This window comes from Pelobates fuscus, chromosome 9, assembly GCF_036172605.1.
Source record: "Pelobates fuscus isolate aPelFus1 chromosome 9, aPelFus1.pri, whole genome shotgun sequence".
In the NCBI taxonomy this organism is placed as follows: domain Eukaryota; kingdom Metazoa; phylum Chordata; class Amphibia; order Anura; family Pelobatidae; genus Pelobates; species Pelobates fuscus.
The window spans coordinates 93,141,969-93,157,403 of NC_086325.1; positions in this window are offsets into that span (position 1 = coordinate 93,141,969).

A 15,435-nucleotide genomic window follows, 5' to 3' on the forward strand; every position below is an offset into this window, starting at 1 on the left:
CACTTTGTTTTTTGAATGTGTAATGGTACCTACTAATATAATTTATTTATTTTTTGCTTTTTCCAGCACTTGCTGTCAGTTTGTTACGCCTATTTCTAAAGGGTAATGTTGACAAAGTCTCTGTTTCTTTTATCTTCAGGGTGCAAGGCACAACTTACTAAGTACGCTAAACAAGGGATATGATTAAAAACAGTTAATTTCTCTGCTTTGATGAACAGGAAACAGACATGATTTACTTTAAGGACCCATGACACCTTCAAAAGGAAATTAATTGACATTTTGTAATAAGACTGAAAAGAAAGCAAATCACAAAAATTAAAATTGTCATTGTAAGGAGGAATTGCCACATTTCTACATTCAACAGGTTTTCTTTCACTACCCAGTATCTGCTGTTAAAACAATTATGTGGGTGTTAGAGGTAAGTCATAACAAACATACCTCTACTGCAGTTCCTCGGAATTAAAGCAGCTACTTATTTGAAATTCTATGCACACATGTTCAAGAGACATCATTTTTCAAAGAGTCTATCTTTGCACATTTAAGTTCATGGGCAAATGTACTGAATTATGCTAATTTTATATTTGCATCAGGTGCCAGTCTGTGCCAGCTCAGCTTTCCATTTGCTGTAAGTGCAAAAGAAAACAAAACAAAAGAAATAGAGGATTAATTTAAAAAAAACTACACTTCTTTTCAAATTTAAAGATTTGTTTTAAATATGCATGATTTGCTTGGCATTTTTACAATTAAACTGTATAGCAAGGATATAACATAATACATACTTTTCTAAATCATTCTTCTAAATTGGTGTCCAGTTATAGTCTTAGAGCATCAACTAGTGCTCTCAACTTGTTTCGAGCTCCTAAGGCCAGAACCAGAAAAGGAGACAAATGAGCAGATGGTCGATAAGAGCACAACTTAGGGCTAAACTGTTTGAAAATGGTTTAGCCTCATGATGTAAGAGAGCACCCAGAATCTCTAGCTCTCTTAACAATTTCACTGAAGTGTTTATTGGGAACGGGAGGATTTCTTTAAATATATAGACTTACGTATATCATTGGAAAAATTGGGTTCAAGCACAAAGACCAACAAGAAGACGCATTCATTGCATTACTGATGAAGGATGACCCCAGATCACTCTCCATTCATTAATAGCACTCTTTATTCCAAGATAACCTAGGCATCAGCATTATAGGGTAAGAAATTACATACTAAGGATTAGAAAATGTATAGTGCCACAGATAAGGTAATGGGAACGCACCCACTGCATAACTAAATAAATATGCATGTTCCCAGATCTCTTTGCGGATGGCCCTATTTGCATGGTACATGCAATAAATTTGATTTCAACAGATGGATGCTCCTAGAGTTGCAAGGTGGAACATTATGTATCCATTGTTCAGCATGATGGAATTCTGACATATATAATAATAACAAAGTATTTAACCAGGAAAGGTACATTCAGATTAATTTAATGGTACTCATTTTATCTTGGAAGGCTGAGTCAATCCTGCCAGGAAAAAAGATGTAGGCTCTGTTTACTGCCTTTGTTGCCGCCAATGACAACCAGCATAACCTATGAATGTCTTGAGGACTGTCTCATCTCATCTTCTGACTACTTTCAAACATATCCTGGGAAATCACTCATAATAATCATACTAAGCCTGTCAGTCTGATCAGCCCCGAATTCTGCATGACATGCATAGTCGCCTTTTTGGCATATGCCTTATAAAACCCTAAACCCCCCATGGATACTCAGACACCTTATATTCAGGAAAATTATAAATATAAATAAACACAAACATTTTTAAGGTTATTGTCAACATACTTAAATGTTATATTTCAACCCCAACTCCTTTAACAATTCTACTCCAGACAATGACCCACATTAACAATAAATGATACCACATTATAACATAATTAACGTATAAAACCAAGGGCATGAATTTCCAGATGGCGAACATTGTGATTGAACGCCACCAGCCAGATTACAAACACACACTATTTGCTTTTCCTGTTTTTGACAAACACACACTTTAACTGACAGAGCAATGCCCTCACTGGTACATACACTGACAAACACTCACTGGCAGATACACAGTCATTGGCACACACATTGTTTAACCAACACAAGCTTTCAATGACAGACACACACAGGCACACCAACTCACTGACAGGCACACACTCCCAGATACGCATGCACTGCCATACACTCACTCACAGACACACACTAACAAAAACACACTCTCGCAGATGTTACACACTAAGACAGACACACATACATTCACTGACAGTTACACACATTCACTGACAGACATACACTCCAATTGATTTGACACACATTCACAGACACACCCTCACTGATTAGACAAACGCTGACACACATTCACTAGCACACACACTCACTCAGAGACACATGCACAGGGACACACATACACTAACAGCCACACAATCTCACACATTCACTGAAACACGCACTCACTGACAGATACTCACTCACAGACACACACATACACTGACAGACATACACAATGATACTGACAAACTAATTTTGTCATGCACTCACAAATTATTATTATTTATTTTGATTTAACTCCACTCAGCTACCCTACCTGTGGGAGAGCTGGAGTGGATTATTTACCTGAGGTCTAGTGTGGCTGCTATGATCCTGTAATCTTCAAGTTCTTCTTGCTCTGCTGCCAAAGGCATCATTTACTGATGGTGGGGTTAGAGTCACGTCATACTCTGTCTCCCGGCCACACAGGACGCGCAAAGGAGCAGAACAGGAAGATTACCGCCCACCTGCATTGCTCACAACCGGCAGCCACCCTCCGTGGGGGAAGCTGAGCTGGCCTGCCGGATAGCCCTTACACACCATAACACAAGGCTAACAAGGCAATTGGGGGCAGCGTGTTTTGCTCCCCCCCCCCCACCCCTGGAAAGTACTGCCCTTGTGATACATACAGCACTGGCCTCGGTATAAAGGCAATAATGAACGACATTAAAAAGCATCTATACACCCTGCAAATAGGAAAAATGCTGACAAAATGCAATAGTTTACAGGATTTATCTCATCACACACATCACTTTAAATACTATCTGCTTATGTTGCAATCTTTCATTCCCCTACAGTCCTAAAATAAACATTTATATTGCACTCCCTTACCAGCCTCTGTATATGAAAATATTTGTCAATCTAATTTTGTCAATAAAAAAAATGTGGTATTAGAATGGGCAGCATACTATTTAATATTACTATTTAATATTACCTTGCATGATTAGTTCCCTGTAACATGAACCTGTCTAAAGCCTTTAATCTGGATCAAGAGAAAAACAGGTTTAGCTAATACAGCCTCATCAATTCTGTTTTTTTTTTTATCCATCATGGGATGGTCTCATCCAAGGATAGAATTTCCGCTGAGCTTGAGCAAAAACCTCAAAAAACATGACTGCGTGATCTGCTCCTTGGGAATCTTCAAGTAACAAACAGTCAGGTATAGCAACAGTGCAGAATGCATGCCCTGTCTGCCCATCTATTTATACCATAAAGGCAGGCAGGGTCCTGCAGTTGACACTAGGAAACTCTGCTGGCTCTAGATGTTGCCATAGAAGCAGACGGACAGTCTGTGGTTACTTTGTGGTCTAGTGTCAAGATAATGTTTTAGTAAGCACAATCTGATCTCTGTCCTCCCCCACAAACTGTGCGCTGCCTGGGAATCCAAACTCTACAGCCCCCAATTACATATAGGAGAAGAAGGGGATTTTCTTTGTCACATAACACTTTCTTTAATGAAATCATATGAAATGTTGCTCTTGTCTTCACTTGCAGCACAGGCAACATGACTACAAAAATAAATAAATAAATAAATTATATAAAAAAAAAAAAAAAAAAGAATACAAAAAATAAATAGAATTATATTTTATATATATATATATATATATATATATATATCTTGTAATTTATGAGGTACAAAAGTGATTCTTGAATTCATTTGCATATGCCCACCCAGAATCCCTTGCAGTAATAACAGCAATGTAAAGCAATGTAACATTTCTGTGGGAAAAGAAAGTCTCAAGACAGCCCCTCATAAACACATTTATTTTATAGGAGTGTGGTTTGGACAATAGTTTACTGTATGGGCATCACCTTTAGCATGGAGGTAAATACACTATTGTTGCCAATGGTTTAACCCCTTGAGGTAAGAGTGAGCTCTGGGGCCTCCTGGCATCATAAGGGCTACATTTAGATGATGTTGTTTTGGTGCCTGGAGTGCCCCTTTATTAGCAGCAGGATGAAACACACACTGAGACATCACTTCATCCTTTGTGTCTTGGTCTCTCGCTCCTGTTTGCAACCTCTGGCTACTAACACAACTGAGTGCAGGAAAGTTAATAAGCAGACTTTTTTGACAGTTGTTCAAGTCAGTGCACTATGACAATGAGATCTGAAATCCCTGACACGGACTGGATATAAAAACGCGTATGTTTTCATATAAAGTATATGAAAAAAAGAGAAAATCCCTTTAGTATGTAACGGGATCCTTCAGCCATATACATGCACATTGGGTAAGACAGTGTTTCAAAACAACATATAGTTAGTCTTCATGATCTTCTGCTTCACTCCCTGCACAGTTTATTTTTCTAATTTTTAACATATACTTTATTTAAACATATGAATTTCTCTTCAAAACTTGATGAAGGATTATTATATTAGAAAATAGTTTTGAGGTGACAATTGTCCTTTAAAACCTTTGATTTCTGAAGGTCTTCACGTTTGATGTTATTGAGCTGAAGCATCCACCATCAAATGATGTCAGGGTTGCCTCTCTTTACACTACAGATATTACCAGAATCATATATGCACCTAGAATCACTCCAGCCTTGCAGTCCCCAGAGCATGGTCAAACCAGTCCCCGTTCATTGTGTTGGCTCCGTGCTTGAACCCCAGCTTTCTGTACATAATTTCAGTCCTCCTTTAATTTCTTTCTACTTGACTGCTGGATTTCTGAACCTTGACATGGCTGCTGGATTATGAATCTATGCCTCCGGCCCTGACCATTCCAATGACTGTGACCACGTGATTGCTTTGATCCTCACTGCCTCCGTCTTCTCATTCTCCCAACTCATTGATCCAAAAATCCAATCCACTTTGATTTCAAGTTAATTTTCCAGTCCTCTTGATTATACTAGATACGTGCAATAACATTCTTTCTCTGAGCTTGTCCTCCCCCCAATGGCGTGGCTAGAGCTTTTGCTGCCCAGAGTGGTCCCTGAGTTTTCCGTCCCTCTTAGCCCAGCCTCATCACTATTGCATTGCTGCACCAGCTGTGATGTGAGAAATACAGGGATATGATAGGATATCATATCAACAGGGAAATTACCTGATTCATATCGCCACCCCCTCCACACAGAAAGTGGCATGTGTATTTGTAAGCAGTGTTGGCGTTAGAGTTTATTTGTGTGTAGTGTTGGCGTTAGAAAGCAAGGGTGTATTTGTACACAGTGTTGGCGTTGGAATGCCGGGATGTGTACATTGCCACACACATATACACATATATGCACGCACAGTTAGAATTACACATATACACATGAACACAGACACACAGGTGCACATACACACTGACACACAGAAACATACACACTCTGATACACAAGTACACTGACACACAGGTACACAGACAGGTATGTACACAGACACAAACACATAGATACACAGGTACACAGACACACAGGTACTCAAACACAGACTGACATACACACTGACATACACAGTCAGATACACACACTGACACACACACACACACATAGTTATGCACAATGTCATATACACACAGACCCAGGTACACATATAGACACACACATATATAAAACAATTTACATATTTTACTTACTTACTTTTTGGATGCAGTGTGGGGTCCAGCGGGAGCTGGTTGAACAAGGCTGATGGGAGTCTGAGACTCCAGGCTTCCTCTGTCCTTCTCTTCCTCCCCATCCAGCGCATGGACATGGAGGAACTCGCAAAATGATTACCGCAGCATTGTGGCTGTACGGCCCAGTCCGTCCCAGGGTGCTGTAGTCCACTGGGAGCTGCCCCCAAAAAGTGCAACCTGGACTACCTCCTCATAACCCTCCCCCCTCATCCACCCCCAGCTATTTAACTGCCTCCCCTACTTTTTGGCCTTTCAAAGAAATTTCTTCTTTCTTGCCTTCCCAGATCTTCACATTACAGAATGAAATCAGAGCTACCAATGGTTATGAAATAGTGGTTACCACTTTTTTCCCATTATTTTTTAATAAGCTGAAAACTTACAGATGCAGTGAAATGTAACAAATACCCATATATCAGCAGCTGAATACAGAAAATCCCCTTTTTCACACATTATAAAAGAGACATTTTCAAGAGAAATTGTCACTTTCAAATAAGTGGTAGGGTGATCTTCCTTATGGCTATGTGCCCCAGCACAAAGTGGAAGGCAATGCTTCTCATAGGGAAGCACTAGCTTTAGTGCTTCTTTAAGGGAATCATTGGATTAGCTGGGAGGTCATGATTACTAATGTTTTGCTAGCCGATACAGTGGAGCTTCGGCAAGGGACCCTCTTGCCACTAGAGGTAAGTTAACACTTTTTTATAAAGAAAGGGCAAAAACATCCCAGCAAACTCACCAACACTCCAACAATATAAATAAACATATTTATTGATTTAAAAAAAAAAAAAAACCCGCATGTATTCCTAACACTAGAGTGTTCCTTTAAGTTTAGGCTTTCACACATCTGTTTCTGCTTTTGATCCATGAGAAGGTGAAAAACTCAATTTGCAGAGATTTCCAATTAAGCCACAAAGGGAATAATTTTTCCCTGGATCAACAAGTTGTTAGCCTGCTGTATCAGGCTTATCTACGTCAAGTATTTCTAAATAGTGGACTGAGTGAAACTTTGAATTGAGGGGGTGAGGGGATTAATAAAACAAGAATTGATGGGTTATTCTGGTTGCTGCCAGTAGCACTATTAACTTGGCTTAATAATGGGCCAATGTGTAGGACTTAAATGTTGATGTATTTGCCACTGCCTAAATAAATTAGTGCATTTTTTTAATGCCTCATTTCACTCAAAAATGCTTTCAAGGTTATATATAGGAATTTTCCGTTTATTTTTTTTAAATTCCCACTTGTAATGAAAAATTCTAACAGCAGATCAGCAATCATTATTATTTGTTTTAATATTAGGAGGTTACAGAAAAGTTGTCACTTTAAAGAGAGACTAACGCCCACAAAATCAGACTAATTAAAATGTAGATATCCTGTAATTTGAGTCAGCTTCTGTGAAAAATTATTTCCTTGGAACAGGACCCAAGGCAGAAAATAGCTGAGACTGACGACAAACGTTAAATTATTTTCATATTCTTAATATTTTAGGGCACATAGGTGTTTAAAGTTTAGGAAAAAAAAAATGATGCAAATATAAGATGAGAATAGAAGGTTTATGTTTTGTGAGGTATCACATGATGGTTTATGACATTTTCTTTTAGACATTCTTTGTTGCTCACTATTACACCAACAATAGTACCTGATCAAACTTCATGACAGCAGGTTCTAAACCCTGAAGATTTATCTCAGTTTCTTAAACGAGCATCTAATATCAACGTGAATGTACTCTTCTTGATAAAAGAGCTTGAGAAGCATATGCGTATAGTCCATAACTGTACTGCACAGTTGTGTAAAGAATTCAAGTTCCTATACATGACTTTGGAGTGCTGCTGACACTGTTATTAGCTGTTAGGTAGTTTGTAACAGCTTTGCATTATTTAATGTGTCCTGCATCTACTTTCTGAGCGTAGTTTAGAATGACATCTAAGAGGAAAAATCCCTGCAGGTATAAGTCGGCCTCACTAACTGAGAAAAAGTAAAAAAAAAAAAAAAAAAAGTTTATCTATCAGTTTTGTCCAACTAGTGTCTAACTTTTTTTACACAAGCACATGTGGCAAGGATTTCTTGCTCCACTTTACCAGGTTTTCTTCATCTTAAAGGACCACTCTAGTGCCAGGAAAACATACTCGTTTTCCTGGCACTAGAGTGCCCTGAGGGTGCCCCCACCCTCAGGGTCCCCCTCCCGCCCGGCTCTGGAAAGGGGAAAAGGGGTAAAACGTATCTTTTTCCAGCGCTGGGCGGGGATCTCTCCTCCTCCTCTCCGCCCCGTCGGCTGAATGAGCACGCGCGGCAAGAGCTGCGCACGCATTCAGCCGGTCGCATAAGAAAGCATTATCAATGCTTTCCTATGGACGCTTGCGTGCTCTCACTGTGATTTTCACAGTGAGGTCACGCAAGCGCCTCTAGCGGCTGTCAATGAGACAGCCACTTGAGGATTAGGGGGAAGGCTTAACCAATTTATAAACATAGCAGTTTCTCTGAAACTGCTATGTTTATAAATAAAATGGGTTAACCCTAGCTGGACCTGGCACCCAGACCACTTCATTAAGCTGAAGTGGTCTGGGTGCCTAGAGTGGTCCTTTAAGCACAGGAAAATTAAAAATGTTACTTATGATAATACAACTATTGTTATTGTGTAGTCCAGTGGTTTCCAAAATGTAAGTGTTACCCAGTTGTATCAAGGTATTTTTTTCTCTTTTTCTAAAAACAATTTAGACACAACTGCGTAATCCCTAAATCCTGGACAGGTCGGCATGCCTCGAGGACTAGTTTGGAAATGTGCTTACTTTTTTATTTGTTCTTTTTTTTTTTTTTTATTGCAGATTGTATATAGCTTAAGAGTTCTATGATTCGTGTATTTGCTATTGCTAGCTCAGGATATAATATTCCGAAACAAAATATTCCAAAGGCAATGTAATCCAATATAAATTATTATTGAATGTTGGGCTGGTAACAGAGCATAAGTGTGAAGGCGGAAGTATTTTTTTTTTATTTTTTTTTTTTTCTTCCTTTTTTTTACAGAAAATAAAACTTGAAAACACTGTGCTATAACCGTTCTGAATAATATGCAAATAACATGATGATTTCGCAAAAGAGGGACGGCGCCAACAAGCAATACCTCTCTTTCTTTTCCACTATGTAATTCAGTGCATTTTAGTTTAGCATAGATTATTTGTACTCTCTATATTCACACTAAAAGCACTGCTTAGGTTCCAGAGCCCCGTTAGCAAAGAGTCTATACATTTTTTCATTTGGCTGCCGAATGGGAGGTCTCTCCTTCAGGCCCTGCTGATAATTGAGTAATCACAGTAAGATGAATACATGGAATATTAATGATACATTTAACTACCATGTAGAAATACATATTTCTTTCTTCTCCATTAGGATCCTCAGCAGCTCAGACTGCGCTACAACTCAAGAGCCATGACCTTACTCAACTGCAGACTGACTGCTGCCCATAATTGCCAATTAAGATAACTTTTTGCAAGATGGTAAAAGCTGGATGTAATTGGATCTATCAATTAGTAATTTGTAGCTGTTCTGCGAGGGAGACGGTACCCTCCAGATGCTTTATTGCAGGCAGTAGAAATAAAACAGCCATGTGTATTTGGCAGAAGGAAGAAGAGGAAAAAAAGCAATGTTTAGAGTGATGCTGGTTACTGCAGGGAGCTACCATAGCTTGCTCATGTTCATAGCTTAGCCGTTTGGATTAATTTAGAATTTAAACACACTAATAGCCTTGTGCTTCTGAATGCTAACTGACTGATTGATATACACGTGAACTGACACAGGCTTCACCAACTCTAGTTCTCTCTCTGTTGTTGCCCATAATCCTTTACAATTTGTGGGTTAAAAATGTGGCTACCTCTTCTCTAGAGAATTCTGGGATGGTGGTACTGGACAGTGTATAACTTTAGCTATACAGTATATATTTTTTCTGCGCAAAAAAAAGCATTTATGAAAATCCACAGATAATACACTAGGAATGTTCCATAGCTCGACGTAATTTGATATTACGATTGCGCTTACCCCTTTTAACTGTATGAGAGAGAGCTTGGTTTCACTTTTCAATTTTCTCTGGCTCAATCTTATAACTAAAACGGATTTTCTCAGTTATATGAAAAACGACACTAAAAGACAAATATGTTATCTCAAATATGTTATATCAAGGCCTAGAATCTTACATATGCTAATATATGGCTATATACGTAATGGCTTTATGTTTATAAAATGAAGAATGAACATTATGAAACTTTTTTTTTAATATATGTATATAATGTCAGTAAATAAACAATTAGTATTATTACATCCCACATTAATTACAATGTGTATACAAAAATCCTTACAGCCACGGAACTATAGTTATGAATAATATCACCACTGGTATTTACCTTGTTTATCTAGCATTCGTTCCAAGAAAAGAACAATCACTGTCATCCCTTTTGCAGAATTATACAATAGAAATAATGTGTTCTGTTTATAGAGGTCCTTCAGCAAAAAGTACATAATTTGCATATCATCTTTAATGCCCAGGAAAACATTTAGCCAGCAGTACAATGTGGAAGATACAGAGTTTACATTAACTACTTAAAAAAAATAAAAATAAAAATAAAAGTGTTATACACAAATGAGGTATTGAATCACTAAACAATAGCAGTGCTATATACTAAACTCACATTTTTCACAAATTAAATCCAAATGGAAAAACAGAGGCAATAAAAGAAGATCTGGGACAATTCTCTAACTAAGCTGTAGACACGACTTCGATGCTATTTTTGCATCAATTAAGCCTCTTGGATTTAAGTTATAAAAGTTATAAAAATTGTTTTTAGTAAATAAAGTTGTGCAGGTTTAAGAACATACTTTAAAAAAAAAATGTAGGCTAAAGTACTCGAGGTGGGAAGATATGCTAAATAACATAAGTTGTATGTTTTATCCAAAATTGTTTATTTGTTTTAATTTTATAAATCAAGTTTGCTTACAGCATCTCTCTGTTTAGTGAATGCACCCCAAAATCTATCATTCCCAAGGTACCCAAAGACATGTCATATATTTCATGTTTGCTTCCTTTAACTGGACCAGTGTTTAAAGCCCTCGGCTAATTTTTAATTTCTGCATTTAGACATTTCCTTTGGACCAACTATAATTTATTTTCTCCATAGTTACCTTTTAGAATTCGTGTTTTTTTATTTTTTATTTTAATTTCAATAGGTGGGTGCCTCTCGAAATACTGTTAAAAACAACCGAAAAATACATATATAATTTAGAACAAGCAGAGAAATGTATTTAGCATTCAATATAAAATTTTTGTAGATAAAGTGAAAAGCTTTTGAAACCGCACAGATGTCTTTTTTTTTTGCTGCTCCCAGAAGCTCTGCACTTTAACTATAAAGTACTATTATATTGGTCCACTAAAGCGGAGATAACTACAACCAAATGCTTTTTTCTAAGACCAGTACTTTGCACTAAAATATTTTTTTATAAAATGCTTTTTTTTATTTGAAGACTAACTTCAAAGAATGCAAAAAAATAAATAAAAATATGTCTTTCCATTGCTACAGTAACATAGTTAACTGGTAAAAAAAATACAAAGTACAATACTTTGGCAAGAAATTCGTAAAACAAACAGAGCAATGAGCCTCATACATCTGTTAGTACTGCATAAGGGGTAGGAGGGTTTTTTTTAAATGTACTTATGTTCTTTTGTAATCCCTATCATTCTCAGGCAGCCCATGGTCATATAAAACAAGTAAAAAAAATATCAAAAGAGGTCTATTCAGTTTTTAAACTTGACAGAAAATTTGGTAAAAAACTGACAAAATATCAAACTAATATTTTCCCAGAGATTTTAGGCATTTACGTATATTTAACCAGCCTTATAAATCTCGAAATGCTTATTGCTTGTTAGATAATGTTTTTTTTATGGTCAACTTCCTTATATCAAGGAGCAGACAATCACGAAAGAAAACCTTTAAGTTGACAGGAAGGGGCTTAATTTGCATTCTGTGGGCCATGGTGCTCAGAATATGCAAATAAAGCATTCTCAAGCTGCAATGACGCTACAAATACGTAACCTACCAACTACACCACATACATGGTCAGACAGGGTTTAATATATAGACATTTTACACCTAGTGGCTTCCTGCCCATCTCATGAGAAGTGAAATGGAAGAAGCCCTATTCCAGCTTCTCTCTTCTGGTTGACTAGAGGGTTCTATTAAAGGGATCCCACATTTTGGGCCCATTCATTTTGACTTTGCTATCTACTAAATACAATATATATCTATTCCACTTTAGGCAAAGTTGGTTGAGATGCCTGAACTGATGGTTGGGTTAGGCATTTAAATAAACAGAGCCTTCCAGGGAAATAAGATAATATAGATAAAGGGAGAGTAGGTGGGGTTTGTCGAAAATACCTGCAGTCTCGAGATATGAGCCACAGAGATTTTGAAAGGCCTGATTAAACCCTCCCACAATTAAACGACTATGGCCTGAACATAGATGGATAGATACAGACAGACAGACACAGATAGACACACAGACAGTTAGATAGAGAGATAGAAATATTTTTTTTTTGCTTCTTTAGGGAATTTATATATATATATATATATATATATATATATATATTGCTTTTAAACATTTTTAGCTCTAAATTATAAACATGGCTTGTTTCTAAAAGTGGGGTCGACATGTCTGTGTAGCAAATAGCTAATTTAATATACCACTACACTGGTACTGCTATTTTTAAAGCCATACCAAACTTTCCTTGACCCAGGCAGTGGAAGTACCTTGCAACAGATGACTTTAATTGTTCTTGATTACAAATTCACTGTTCATTGAGAAAGTTGGTTACAAAATACCGTACTACTCAACCTTTAGTGTTTGTGAAGGAATACTAAAAGATTGTCATTATTAGAACCTCAATTCATATAGAAAGTTCTCAGGAATAGTAATGTTACTACATATATTTATTTTAATACATCTTGCATGTGTTCTTCATAAGTTAATCATATACTCCTTTTTAATGTTTCCCATTCCTACCCATTTCAGGAATTTGTAGGTTGCTACATCATTGGTTGTAGTGCAATTGGGGAAAGGACAGCCAATGGAAAATATGGGATGTAATTAAGATTAATCTATGTGATAAACCTGACTCTGTTCTAAACATGAAACAAGGTCAATATTAAATAAAGAATCGTATATTTTAAAGTGCGTTCATCTGTAATCAAATTATAGTTTCATCCAGAAAAGGCATATAAAAAACACTACTAAAACATTGTTTTTAATTATCTCATTAGGTAAAAAGTCCAGCATTCATGCTTTCCTGATTCTACTAGTAAACAATGGAATCCTTGTGAATTAACATCCTTAGTTTTGCATCTCTGTTAAAGAAACACAGGACAATATGAGCCCATATTAAATGGTGAATAGATCTTTATGGAAAAAAATGTAAGTTTGCTGATTTGATTAGCGTGTGCTGGAATCCAAAATGTTCCATTTCCGATTATATAAGACTGTGCCTCACATATGGCCACTTTTGGTCACTCCATCATCTTTAGGATGAGCAGTGATCGGTAGGCTTTGTGGGGCTTACTAACTAAAAGTAAATTTCAAGTGAGCTGAAACTTCATTTGTAAAATAGCAGAGATAAAAAATATTTTTCTTATCTTTCTTAGCCAAAATATTGCAACACACCACAATTCACTGTTTAGTGAACAAACGCTCTAAAATGACAGATCAGCTAGGCAGTGACAGCGTCTACATTGAGACCACCCTTACACCACAGGAGGGCAGCATTGAATTAAAAATATTTCACTGTCATAATAATGCGTGCTAACAAAAATTATCATTAAATTCTATCTTTGAAACCTGTGGACACCACATGAGTGTGATTATTTTGCTTTGGCTGGGAATGTACATCACACGTGTATGGGGGCGGTAAGCAGGATAGAATGTAATATTTATGTACTGGGATTAGAATTTGCGAACAATCTACCAGGGGAAAGTTTGACAATAGGAGAAATTAATTAGGTTGTTAAACATCACCTAATACAACACTCTAAATGTAAAATCAGATCAGGAAACAGAAACGTTTAGTGTACCCCAACACTGCAGATTCTAATACGTGTTCGCTCCAGTAAATCAATTTAAGAATATGTGATCTGTCCCAAAGATGGAGGAATGGATATTGCCTACTGACCTTCAACCTCAGAGAAACAAAACAAAAAGGTTATTACGAAGAATAACATTAGACGGAAGTATTACGTTTTTGTAAAATCATTTATAGTTTCCCATATTATCTCTTCAAAATTTTGTTTAGTGACTGTTGTTGTGATGGTTACAGTGACTGTGTTTGTGGTAATGTCTGTGGATTTTTCAGGATCTGTCTGCTTTTTTGTGTCTGTTTGTTTTGTACAGCATACAATATATATATATATATATATATATATTTGTGTAAGGGGCAAATAGCCGTATATGGAGTAAGGATACAGCATAAGCATAGGATAGTATAAAGGGAGCAAGTCGGTTGTGGTGTGCCGAGACCGACGATACGGTAGGCCTGTAAATAAAGAGGGCCCACCAAGGAATAAGAAAGTAAAGTAATTGGAAAGAAAAGAGTGTTGAAATGAGGAGTGGGTGGGAGGGTCATTCTGATGCTGACCTCAAGTGATATGAGTCAGGTAAGGGGTGTCCCTTATATAGGGGAGTGAATTAATTTAAGCCCCTCCCACAAATACAGGCCAAACGGCCTTAATACTTGTGTAAGGGGCAAATAGCCGTATATGGAGTAAGGATACAGCATAAGCATAGGATAGTATAAAGGGAGCAAGTCGGTTGTGGTGTGCCGAGACCGACGATACGGTAGGCCTGTAAATAAAGAGGGCAAAAATGAATAATCAAAGATTTAATACAGTCAACAAATATATACAAATTAACCAGACATTTCCTTAAATGCATTACAGTATTTAATTCCTGGAAGAATTTTGAAGGTAGGAATCTAGGACCGAAAGTGGACACCATTTGTTGTGGGTAGGATAGTATGTTATCTCTACTGTTGGTCCGTGTTGACTAATTTCGGAATGTGGTAGAGCCAATAGGTAGTAATGTGTTTACGTACGTGGGATTGTTTAAGACAATGATCTGTCTGAGTGGTGGTGATGGTAGTGGATTCTCTGGCCCGAGAAAGGCATAAAAGGCAATGTGCATGGCTGGTAATGGCCGACTTGGTAGTATAATTGAATGGTTGTAGATCTAATAGGTCCGATAAGGATGAAAAGTTGGATGGCTATTGGTAATCTCTGAGAGTATCGTGGGGGAATGGATTCCTGAAAACCTCTGAGTATATTCTTGTCTGGTATGATAGCATGAAGTTATGGTAGTTTTGGCCATAGGTTATCCTGTGTTGTTGAATGCCTGTAAAATATATAATTAATGGTGTGTGAGATAGTTTAAGGTGGCAAAAAGAAGCAAAACCTAGGAGAAATGTTATGACACAGGTTGAGCTATGTTGTGT